This window comes from Ochotona princeps, chromosome 10 (genome assembly GCF_030435755.1).
Source record: "Ochotona princeps isolate mOchPri1 chromosome 10, mOchPri1.hap1, whole genome shotgun sequence".
Lineage (NCBI taxonomy): Eukaryota > Metazoa > Chordata > Mammalia > Lagomorpha > Ochotonidae > Ochotona > Ochotona princeps.
In genome coordinates, this window is record NC_080841.1 from 34,869,386 (window position 1) to 34,882,099 (window position 12,714).

A 12,714-nucleotide genomic window follows, 5' to 3' on the forward strand; every position below is an offset into this window, starting at 1 on the left:
GAAAAAACTCTTTTACTGACTCTTACAGGCAACAATTTATCTTCAACTTTAATGACAGTGCTGTGTCTATGTCTTTATCACCACTGGTACTTAAAAATTATCGCAAATGCCTGCGTTTCATTGATTCCATACCACTTACAGTCTCCTGAATTTTGTGAAAATTCTCAGAAGTTAAGCAAAGACAAAGAAGTGAATGATAAAAAACTTAGAATTTGTTCGACACTGTATACTAGACAGAATGATGGACAGTGTTAATTTCATTTTGACTACAGTCATCTAGAAAACGATGAAAATCTCTTTTAAAACAACAAAAAATAAATGTGTATGGAAGCAACTTTTAACAGACTATTGCCATTTATTCAGCTGCGCCAGAGCCAAAGAGACACTCACGAAGTCCTTGGCAACCAAAACCTATGTGCCTAATATTTTATGCAACCAAATTAGTAAGTAATTAGACAGAATTATTGAAATTGCACCAGAAGCAGCAACCATCCCACAAATTCCAACCACAGAAAACAAACAGAAGCTTATGAAATTCACTCTTTATACAACTGCTCATTCTGATTTGCCAAATCTTAGTAATTTCCCCCAGAAGATCTTGACTGCCCCCAGAGTTGGTTCCCTTGTCACGTGTCTTCATAGCACCCTATGTTCTTTTCCTTTCCTTAACACTCCAGGGATCCAGTAATAAATATTTCCCTCCCCCAACTAAACTGCCAGGCCATGAGACAAGAGACCTTATAACGTTCAGTTTCCTACGTGCTCGATGCACACTGGGATACATTGCAGGTGTTTCAAATACAGTCTTTTAAATGAACAGAGAGCAATCTTATCAGCAGTTTTCTTCCTTTTTGAGTCTGTTTCTGGCCGTTCTCTGCATGGATCTAGACACTTGGTTTGTTTCCTTCCACCACTCTGAAAAGTGCAGGAACATCCCTAGAGCAGCACGACACTTCCTCCCATCCTTTCGTACCATGTACCCTGAAACAAGTCTCTCGATCCAATGCTTCCAAACATGCATTATGGGTACTGAGACCCAAAGGCATAATCTTCCAGGGGACTGAACATCTTTAGAATCATCTTCAGCACAACAGAGCATAGAATATATGAGGTCCTCTGCAATACTGGCACCGCACATGGGTGCTGGTTTGTGTACCAGCGACTCCACTTCTAGTCCAGCTATGTGTCAGTGGTCCGGGAAAGCAGCAGCAGACTTGGCTGCTGACACGCACATCCCCTAGCTCCCAGCTTCAGACTGGCCCATCCCTAGCTATTGTGGCCATCTGGGGAATGAACCACCAGATGGAATGTCTCTCTCAGCCTTTCTCTTTCTCCCTCTCTCTCTCAATTTCTTTCTCTCTCTCTTACTGCTTCAAATGAATAAACAAATATTTAAAAGAAAAAACCTGGATTTGATGATACAGGAAACTTCAACAAGTCTTACACAGGATTTCTGCTCATTTCATATTTCCTTCATTCTTTCCATGTTTAACTTGTAGCTTGCATCTATCAATCACTGATGATTTTTCTTTCTTCCATAATAAACAATAAAATATAATCAGTGCTACTATAAATAGGGTTTTTAAGAATGTTACTTCAGCTTGCTACTGGTTCTTTGAGAGTCACAATTGGAGCAATAACCTCAGAATGTTTTATAAACTAAAAGGACTTTCATAAATTACAAAATCCAGCAGCATACCGGATGGCACTCTGGCGCAGTGAGTAGAGAGGCAGCATGCAGCACCAGCATCCAGATGGTTACCTGTTTGAATCCTGGCTGCTCCACTTCTGATCCAGATCACTGGGAAAACAACAGAGGATGGCCCAACAGCTTGGGCTGTTACACCCTCATGAGGAAGCCAAAAGAAGACCCTGGCTTCATATTGGCCCATATCCAGCCTTTGTAGACATTTGGAGAATGAACAGTAGATGGAAGATCTCGCTTTCTCTCTAACTCTGCCTTTCAAACAAATAAAATCCGAATTTTTAAAAAAAAACCAGTGATATAAAGCACATACACACACACCCTCCATCCATAGTAGGACATGCTTACATGTAATATGCAAGAGTTGTTGAGACATGTCATAGAAAATACATATTATGAAAAACTACACATGGATTTCAAGATGTTTTGCACCAAAGTAAATCTATTCTTGAATTCCATTTTCTATGAAATTTCAAGACTTATTTATTTGAAAGTCAAAGTTACACGGAGAGAAATCAATCTTTCACCTACTGATTCACTCCCCAGATGCAACAGACAGGGCTGAATCAAGCCTAGCTCAGGAGCCAGGAGCTTCTTCCGCATCTTCCACTTCGGTACAGGAGCCTAAGCATTTGGGTCATCTGCTGCTGCTTTCCCAGGCCATTATTAGGGAGCTGGATAAGAAACAGAGCAGCCTGGTTGCTGGTGCTGCAGTCAGTGGCTTTACCAGCCATGCCATAGTGCCTGCCCTCCGAGTCAGTGTTGAAGGCTGCTCCCTGAGGCCAGTCTGTTCTGCCCATCAGGGAACACCCTGGAGCCACTGGAAAGTGAGACCAGGAGGAGCCAGACACAGGATACTCGAGAGGAAAGACCTGGGAGGATATGGGTGCAGCCCCAGTGCCATGGTGTGAAAGAGTAAATGTCTGCTGAACCAAAGTCTTAAACATTCCAACAAAACTCAGTAATCTGCCCACAGAAAGATAATATTGAATGCAAGAAATGTGGGAAAAAGAAAGATGTTCAACACATGGTTTGATGGAGAACATACCAACTCATCTCTCTAGCCAGTAGCCTTCAGAGGATGAAGAGGCTCTCAGACTTCAGCACACACAGAAGTCATCTAACCACAGCCTCTCTTTAAGACACAGGGTGGGGTGCACCTTGAGGATGTGGATTTCTCATCAGTTCCGTGTTGGCGCTGATGCTGCCAGCCTGGGGAGCGTACTTGGCTCTGGGTCAAAGGCTTTGCAACCCAAGGTCTTCAAGCACAGCTTGGTGGAGACCTGCACTGAGTGATAAGGATGGGACACAGGGAAAACAATGGCAGCGCAGGTCTCTGGAGCAGAAGAGGGACAATCTGAAGCTTTATCTTCCCTGTTTTATGATGAAGGGAGGTGGTGATCAAAGTCAAGGTGACAGAGAAGACAAAAACAAGTCCAGACATGCCTCCCACATAATGACATTTCAGGCAACAATGGACTGTACGTATGACAGATTGTAAGGAACCAGAAACATCCCTATGATCTGGCATCGCAAAGGCTGTCAAAGGGCAGAATGACTTCAGATGTCAGAGGTGAGACTGGTGGAAACAAACCGCCAGCCTGCCAGTCACAGGACAGAACAGCACACACAAATATGGGCAGCACAGAATACTTGAGAATAAGGAGCTAGGTTACTGCCTTCTTCTTCTGGCATTCTTGTATTCCTCTAATATTCTATTTGAAAGTGTATTCCTACTACTTATTCTCAAATGTTTCCTGTAAAACAGAGGGCCAAGTTACCCCAGCAGCAGCTCACATATCTTGTGTCTGCCACATCTTCTGGGTTGCATCAAGGGATCATGTCGAGTCTCTAGTGGTTGCTAGACCATCCAGGTGTGTGCACACCCACTCTGTGATGGCTCACAATGAAGTCTCCCAGTGACGTATTTCCCAGAACATATACACATTATTAAGCGGCACACAGCCATATCCAGGATGGTGGCTTGTGGCTGGTGGCTGAAGGGAAGCTCATAAAGACATTCTTCTCTATGGGCAAAGTGGCAACGTTGAGGGTTGGAGCCAGGATATCTCTCACTGCAGGTGATAATCACTGGTTGATAAGGGGATGCCCTGCAGGTATGCTGTTATTCGTGAAGGGGCAAAAGAAAGAGTCTACTGGAAGTGGCTTGCACCTTGGTTTCATGGAAACCCACATACTCAAAAAGAGTTCAGTACTGACTTGTACTTTCTTTCTGCCTCTGAATTCACACATGCAAGACCTACACACTATACTACTTGCATGCAGAAAAGGAGCAATATCATTATTTCAATTGTCCATACAGTATTTGACTTCATTTTAAGCCCTATAAACTTTTAGTGTTATCCCTTCCAGTTTTCCTCACTTACTAGCTGAGTGACTAAATCTCCCTGAATGTCCATTTCTTTAAATGCTACAGCACTAAATACTATCACATGTATCCCACGGGCAGCTGTGATCATATGCAAATAATACATGTCAAGCAGCTCACTGAACCTGATCCAGCCTCCGCCAGCCCTCCCTACACTTGGCCCTCCTCCTCAGCTGCCTCTGTAGGGTTGGAGACAGCACTTACCAGATGCTTCCATCCATGCACTGACCTCACATATTTCTCTCTGTCATATGACACTCTACAAATGCTAGAAGTACACGAGTGATGGCCAGGCCTTGTTACAGCAGGGCACTCAGTGTCCCCAAAATAAGGTCAACATACTCTAGAGTGACTCTGAGCCATGCAGACAGAGAAATCCAGGAAGTTGAGGGGGAGGCTACCAGAAGTGCTTCCCAAGGGCGGAAGCAGCCAAGGTACAGTGCCAAGCTGGAGCTGAGCAACCTGCCTGGAGGAGCAGGAGACCACACAGAAGGCACAGCAAGGGCAAGGCAGAGGCTGGGAGGCAAGGTGTGCCTGGATGGACAGAAAAGGGGCCAGGCAGGCAGGAGCAAAGGACAGGTCCAAAAAAGCAGAACAGCCGAAGGCTGGCATCACAAGATCCAAAGTGAAAGCCACTCTAAAATAAGGGTATGCTGAAATCCAAGCCCATAACATAGGCATCAATACATGTCTGCTAGTTTTGTTGTAACAACTTCAGCAACAAGTCTGCCAGAACAACAGGTATGGGTACAAGTTAGCTGGTGATCATTTGAGAAACTGGAATTAAACATAATCATGTGATGTGCTTGATGTGGTTCTTGTGGTCTTGGCTATGTCATCACCACCACCCCTTCCGATGGGGGGGTGGGGTATCAAGACCATCCCATGGCTCAGATGGCAAGCACAGAGGTGCACTGCAGTCAGCTATGTCTAGAATCTGCAGATATATCTCTTTGTATCCATGCTTCATGTATAGAATCCAACTACCAGCCTTATAATGTATGGTTCCTTACCCAAGAGAACAGCCAGTTTTTCCCTTTAGGGATGCAACAGGTCATTATTACCAATGACTCCACTACCGGTATCCCCACAAACTCCAAGATACTTTCCTTCCTATTATCTGTGCCTCACAATTCATGACTTGGGGCGACACTGAGCAAGTGTGCTCTGCAGGGCCCCCTCTTCTTTCAAAGTTCTGTGTTCTTATCCGAGTTACACAAAGCGTGGGTCAATATGATCAGTGATTCCCCCTGGTGGCAGAGAGTGGAAATACAGTTCCCAAGCATCCATCCCTCCTTTTGCCTTCCTTCATATATATAGGTAGCAAGTAGAACACTCACCCCTATAGGCTTCCCTGAAGCTGGGCATGATATGCAGTAATGAAGAATCAAAAGATGGGGGCAGAAATCTTTCCAATCATAAAGACAAAATGCTTTGCCTGTGTCCTTGCTGCCTCCTCCCAACTATACCTGAGACACCAGAGGGCAGCCACCATGAGCAGATACGAGGATGTGGACACCAGCAGAGCAGGAGACAAAAGGTTCCAGGAGTACTGACCACAGCTGGACCTGCACTGCGTGAGACATGTCAACTCCTGCTGCTGCAGTCCAGATGGTATTTCTATAAGCAGCCAGCCCAGCTCTGTCCGGCCCCTTGAAGTTGGGGTACCTCTGGCTTCCACTACCTACAGCTTCAAGCGGACTCAAAGGAAACTGCTCCTTGTTGTCAAGCTGCCTCTAGCACACTATGGCTTATTCCACTAGGGAGACGTTGGACCAAACAGCCATGCCTTCTGCTTCCACTGAGTTCTAGATACTTTCAAGTCCTGGGGGAAAAAAAAGTCACAAATAGATCCAGGAGCTTGTCTGGGCAAGAGAGAATTGTTATCAGTCCACCTATGAAAGTGAGCGTGTACCCTCACAGCAGCTGATGGACAGGACAAATGGAGGAGGCAGGAGGAAAGAGGTGGTCTGACCATGAGCCAAGCACAGAAAGCTGTAGGGCCTGGATAAGGTGGGAGGAGTTCAAGAACAGGATGAGGGACAGGGCACACAAAGCAGGTGGGGCCTGATACAGCTTGTTGACAAATGCAGATACCTGGGACCCAGTCCTAGAGATTCTGACGCCACAGGTCTCAATTGGGGTTCTGGCATTCTCATTTTAACAGACACTGCAGGTGATAAGTATGCATGTGTTCTGGGTTATGAAAATGCTTAAGTTTTAAAATCATGAGCTGGAGAAGGGAAGCCTGGAGCAAGAGGTAGAGAAGGCTCTGGGACTCGGCCAGCCAATGACTAAACAAGTGGGTTTCAAACTTGTCTGCTAGACACCCTCCAGTATTTAACTGATGATATTTATTTTTTTTTAAGATTTTATTATTACTGAGAGGAGAGACAGAGAGGAAGATCTTCCATCCGATGTTTTACTCCCCAAGTGAACCGCAGCAGCCAGTGCTGCGCCGATCCGAAGCCGGGAACCTGGAACCTCTTCCGGGTCTCCCACACGGGTGCAGGGTCCCTAAGTCTTGGGCCGTCCTCAACTGCTTTCCCAGGCCACAAGCAGGGAGCTGGATGGGAAGTGGAGCTGCCGGGATTAGAACCGGCGCCCATATGGGATCCCGGGGCTTTCAAGGCGAGGACTTAAGCCACTAGGCCACGCCGCCGGGCCCAACTGATGATATTTAAATAAGTAACTGATTGCAAAGCAAAGCATATCTGAATGGGTCAGAGTGGAGTGTCCAGAAACCATGCCTGTCACCTTGTCACCTCCTCGAGAAAGCCTGGGGTTCTCTGCATCACAAGGAAGGCGACCTCCTGCGACCATCCCATTGCAGCCAGTGTGACCTTAACAGCATGACAGATAAATTCAGGGAACCCTTCGGGGTTCTCACCCTGATGGTCTGGAAAATGCTCCCCAAGGTGAAGGAGAAAAGAAAGAAAGTGAAGGCATGTCTGCTAAGCTGCAGGTGTTAACCTCTGGGTGAAAGGAATTTCTTCACAGTGTCATCTTAAAGGTATTTTAAGCATCTCACTTCAAGGTGTGACCAGAATCATGCTAGACTGATTCTAAAGCAGCTGTTTAAGTGAACAATAAAAAATTTAGTTTTAAAAGGGGAAGGGACATGACTGTCATATAAATTCCAGGTTATAGAGAGCAAAGTATAAATCAGAGGAAGAGCAAGGCAGAGAGCCCAGGGCCAGCATTGAGGCGCAGTGAGTTAACCTGCTGCCTGTGACACTGCATCCCACACTAGAGCAATAGTTTGAGTCCTGGCTGTTCTTCTTCCAGTCCAGCTCCCTGCAAATGTGACAGGGAAAGCAGCAAAAGATGGCCCTAGTGCTTTAGCCTGTCACCTAGGTAGGAGATGAGGTTGGAGTTTCAGGCTCTTGGAGTTAGGCTGGCTGAGCCCGGCCACTGTGGCCATTTGGGGAGTAAACCACAGGAAGGAAGATCTCTTTCTCCAACTCTCCCACCCTCAGCCTCTCAAATAAATAAATATTTTTCAAAAAATGTGGAGCCAACTGTAAAAAAAAAAGCACTTCAGAAAACCAGGGCTTTCTGTCCTAGGAGCATCTCTGGGAAAGGAATCCTAGATTCAGGTCCCAAGCCTTAAAGTGACACCTGTGTGACGTAGACACATCCCTTCAACCTCTCTGTGTCTCTTTTTCTTCCTGCATAAAATGGAGCTCACTCAACAAATACTTCACTCTCTTTCTACTCTGCCTCTGCAATCATTGTAGGCATAGCTGTACGGGAAATAGATGAGACATGTGGATCTTGCTGCCTCGGGGGAGGAAACGGACATGAACAACTAAGGCACCATACAGCTGTGGCACGTGGGGAAGTGGGGCATCCAAAGGAGAAAGCAGGAGACCAGGATGAGATAAGCAGCTAGGATTCCAGGGACTCAGGACACAGGGAGCTTGATGTCTTGCTGAGTTAATGACTTAAAGACAGGCACTCAAGGAAGTGAGGGAATGGGGCAGGGTTGGGGACAGTGGATGTTGGGGTGGCAGTCAAAGTGGTGCAAGCAGGGTCACAGTCAGAGAGCAGCTGACCAGAGCTCGTTCCTGAACTGGCCTCAAGTGTGCGGCACACCTGCAGCACAAGGTACAGCTAGGAGAGTGGACAGGGAAGAAGCTGCACAGGCACGTACACAGGGGTTGGATTCCACCACACAGACTTGGGCTTTGGCTTGGAGGGCGTTGCAAAATCACAAGAGGAGAGTGACAGGACTGCTTCTATTTCACAAATCCACCACACAGCTTGTTAGAGATTCTGGAAGGGATCTGAGGCAATATGGCAACCCTCTGGGCAGACATGAGACTTTGGGCCTTCCCTGCTGTGCTATGACATAATGCACTCGGGCACAAGTGTTGAGACTGTACGATGTGAGATGGATTACAACTGCCAGTGTTACAACCTCTACGTTAAAAACATGCCAGCAGGAAAAAAAAAATATAGCCAACAAATACAGTTGCACATTATCAGCTCAAATGATGAGAAAGATGAGCTTTTCAAAATGACCCCACATTAGACTCACACTTAGAGTATTCTGAAAGGCCCAAGGACACAGAGGAGTCAGGCCATGGATATGTCACATCTCAACTTTCTGGGTTATTTATGTGACTCAGACAACCAATGCGCATATTCTTTGGGGAAATAACAGAATATCTTTCCTCAACAGGACAACGCAGCTCTATATCAATTAATCAAATGCATATAACACATCCACAGCAAACTGTGGCACGGTAGATTACATTTCTCCCTTCATTGCCAACATCCTATACAGGAACCAGTTCAAGTAATCTACCTCCTTGTTAATGCATCTAGGAAAGCAGCCAAGGATGGCTCAACTTCTTAGGCCCTTTCACCCACGTAGAAGGCCCAGAGAAGGCTCCAAACTCTTGGCTTTGGACCGGCCCACCTCCAGCACTTGGAGTCACTTGGGGAGGTTTTCCCTCTCTGCCTCTTTTGTCTGTGTAAATCTGCCTTCCAAATAAAAATAAATAAATCATTTTAAAAAATGTTAAGCACATACATTGTTGCTTTAATAATTGCTGAATACATATGCAAAAAAAGCCATGGGAAATCATTACTTCATTTAAAGGTTGAAGCTCCAAGATACGGTTTTCATATTCATCTATTAATAATCAGAGATTCAAATTAGAACAAATACATGCCATTTTCATCCACCCATCTAACAAAAAGTAAGGACGTAATACCAGTTAATATAGGAAAAGTTTGAAGAAACAGAAATTCTTAGATCATAGTTGCAGGAGTCTAAACCAGTATAATCTTTCCAGAATACAAAACATCAATATGTATCATAGTTTTTAAAATTGTTAATATCTGCTGATAGTGAAGATCTCTCTAAAATCATAGAGAAAACGAAAAGAGCAACATGAGACAGGCAGGGCCACGCTCATTTTCCACACAACAAATACATATTGAGTATCTTCTGTGTCTCGGACACTGTTCTGATCACCGGATATTGGGAAGTGAAGGTGGATGGGTAAGAAAGTTACACCTCAAATCCTTCCGCTTAAGTTCCCATTCTGCAAATGAAGACAGATAATCACACACATAACAGGTCCTGTGTCAGTAAGTGCTACAGAAGCGGCAGCAGGTGGCGGATGTTGGTATGGAATAGTGAGAAACAGATAAGAGGACTAGTGAATGGTGGAACTGCTACACAAAAGAGTGAATGCAGGTGAAGAAATCGCTTCACTCACTGAAACTGACTAAATGAAGACACTCAGGGACAGTGGCCTGAGATGTCCAATCCCTTGGCCAAACATATTTGGGCCACAAGAAAGCTGAAGACTAGACAGAAGTGTTCAAGCCAGACGTCTCAAGCTCTCATGGGTCCTCCAGCCCTGAAATCCTCAACGAATCATCTGATCAGGCTTACCTGAAGCCCTTGTTACAGGCAGATGGTGAAGCACCAGCCCCAGGGGAGGCCCAGCAACCTGCATGCTCAAACAGGTCCCCTGAGACTCCCCAGTTGACCCACACCCTAAGCCCCCAGAAGGTCCCTGCCTGACATCATAGCACAGAATGCTGTATTGTATTTTTGTGTTTGATTTTATTTTTATTTCTAGCTACAAAGTCCCCAGTGTGTCCCTTGCTGGCACCGTACTTTATTTTAAATGACATGTATAGGAAGAAGAAGACATGTTTGATCAGAGCAGCTATCACCATTGTGGATATCTTCTATAACAATAGAATAGACTAGTAGTGCCATGTCATCTAATATAGGAAAAGAGATATTTGGGGCTTAAGTATTAAATAATATTAAACACATTTAGGTTATAGGCTGAACATGTCCCCTCATCGACACACCCCCTCAACACCCCTCCAAAAAACTTCATGTTGCTAACCCTCAGATGATGGGTAGTATTGGAAAGTGGGCCCTTGGGAGATCATTAGGTCATGAGAGTAGGACTCTCCCACCCCAACCAACAGGACTAGTACCCTTATGTTTAGGGTCCCAGGGAGTTCTCTTGTCCTTCTTGAGCCATGGGAAAATACAAGAAAACCATCTTCTGCAGCCCATCCCAGGACCCTCACCAGGACGCAGCCAAGCTGGCACCATAGGCTAGCACTTCCAACATCTAGACTGAATTAACAGCAGCCTGAATTAACTAGCGATATCTATTTTTAAAAATAATATAAAATTCTATTAAGCAATAAAGTAAAAAGAGAATCTGGGCACAAGTTCAAATATATGTTTCTTTTTATTTCAGAAGGTCTTAAGTTGAAAATATATACTTTATCTTATCTTCATCAGAAAAATACAATTAAGCAGGGAAAGCTGCTGTTCTGAGATAATTTCGAATATTCTTTACAAGATAACCAATTAATTAATAAGGATATTATTCTACACTCTAAAAACTTCAAATGGTTCAACAATTCCTTTTGGAATGGAAACATGTATGCTAACATGAAAACACATACTCATTTAAGCCAAAATTCTGGAAAAAAATATGTCACATTTTCTGAGAATGCATACATACATTTATCTCTACTTCCTCCCATGTTCCCATTAGTCTGATTTTTAAAAAGAAGAAACTATGTAAATATTTGGAGAAAGTGGAAAGAAGGAGAAATCGCAAAATGAGAGACTTAAGCAATTTTGAAGATGGAAAGTATATACAATGAAGATGAACTGGTTTAACGAAGCAAAGGTTAAGACTACTTTCTCTGGGAAGGAAGTAACAGTAAGAAACCAGCTGGTTGTAACCACAGACCCTTGGAAAGGCACATGAATCAGAAGCTTGAAGGAGAATCTATACCCTAGCTCGTCAGTAAACACAGAACAAAGGACCCAGACCTGCTCTCCAGCCATCCTTGTACACCAGGACCTATGGTCTCCACTGGAATAGAACCAGGGGCTGTGAACTTAAATACAGATGGTGCCCATTTATGATGGTCTGATTTATGATTTTTCTCTTTCATAATGATGGGAAAGTGAGAGGCATTCAGTAGAACCTGTACTCTAATGTTCAGATTTTTATCTTGGGGAGTCCAGATGTGTTATTTTCATCCCTGGTGACAGTGGGCAGCAACAGGGGCCAGAGCTGCCAGTCATTCCTGCCAAAGTTCTACCCAGGGCTGGGTAGTTAAGCCAGGTAGCACAGAAGGGTAAGGGCTTTTGATTCAGTTCCAGCTTACAACATCTTTCATGTATAATGGGTTTATTAGGACTTGGCTGCACTGTAGAGAGAGAACATCAATGACAGAAGAGGGCAGAGGTGAAGAACTGTAGCGAAAATAGAATTGACTAGAAATGCATTTGTGATTAGCAAAGGGAGACCCCAATTCCATCCGCACTGAGCCATCTGAATGCTGGCAGCCAGGTTAATATTCCCAGGCAGCAGACTGGGCCAGCCTCTGCAGAGAAAATAAACAAGCAAAATAGGTCACACCCAAAAGACCAGAAAGGTGAGCATTCTGATGTCAGAAACTTTTCTCTTTTGTTCTAGGTGTCCAAAGCCTAGAAGCAAGCCTGGCCTGCAGCAGTTGAACAAACAGTTCCCCAGCTCTCCGTTGGGTGAACACATGCATAAATATGGAACAAGGAATGAATCAGCAATCAGAACAGTGCCAGGTTTCTCGGCGACAGTGCTAGGAGCTAGTTGGCGGTTGAGCAAGGCCTTTCCAATTCTGAGTAGAAGTGGTTTTCACCCTGGAATTTCTAGACATCACTGTGCAAAACAGGAAGGTGGCACATGATGTTTTCGGATATTCAAAGGCTTAAAGAGTTTTTCTTCTGTGAATATTTTCTGAGGCAGCCGTTGGAGGATGTGTGCAACAAAATGAGAATATACCTATGTATATGTGTGTGTACACCAGAAGGCGGTATGATACTTAGGACAGAAGGGTCCCAATTTAAGAGAGAGAGCAGAGAAATCCCCAGGTGATTCTGAAATGAATTCTAATGTGACACTGAAGCAGCAGAGAACAGCCAGTACTGAGGCAGGACAGCAGGCAGGCTCCAATACAGGTGTTCTCTAGAGAAAGGAATTGAACTGACAGATTATCCATTTACTGCACTGTGTTGGGTAGGATTTTACAGGTGCTCTGGAGAGTCTGGGGTAAGCTTTATGACAGCTAT

General features: G+C 44.7%; 1 protein-coding gene across 1 annotated transcript in view; it reads right to left on the reverse strand.

The window, feature by feature from the left end:
• The window catches only part of ST8SIA6 (ST8 alpha-N-acetyl-neuraminide alpha-2,8-sialyltransferase 6), a 119,759-nt gene that overhangs the window by 85,572 nt on the left and 21,473 nt on the right, over window positions 1-12,714 (reverse strand). The window lies entirely within an intron of this gene.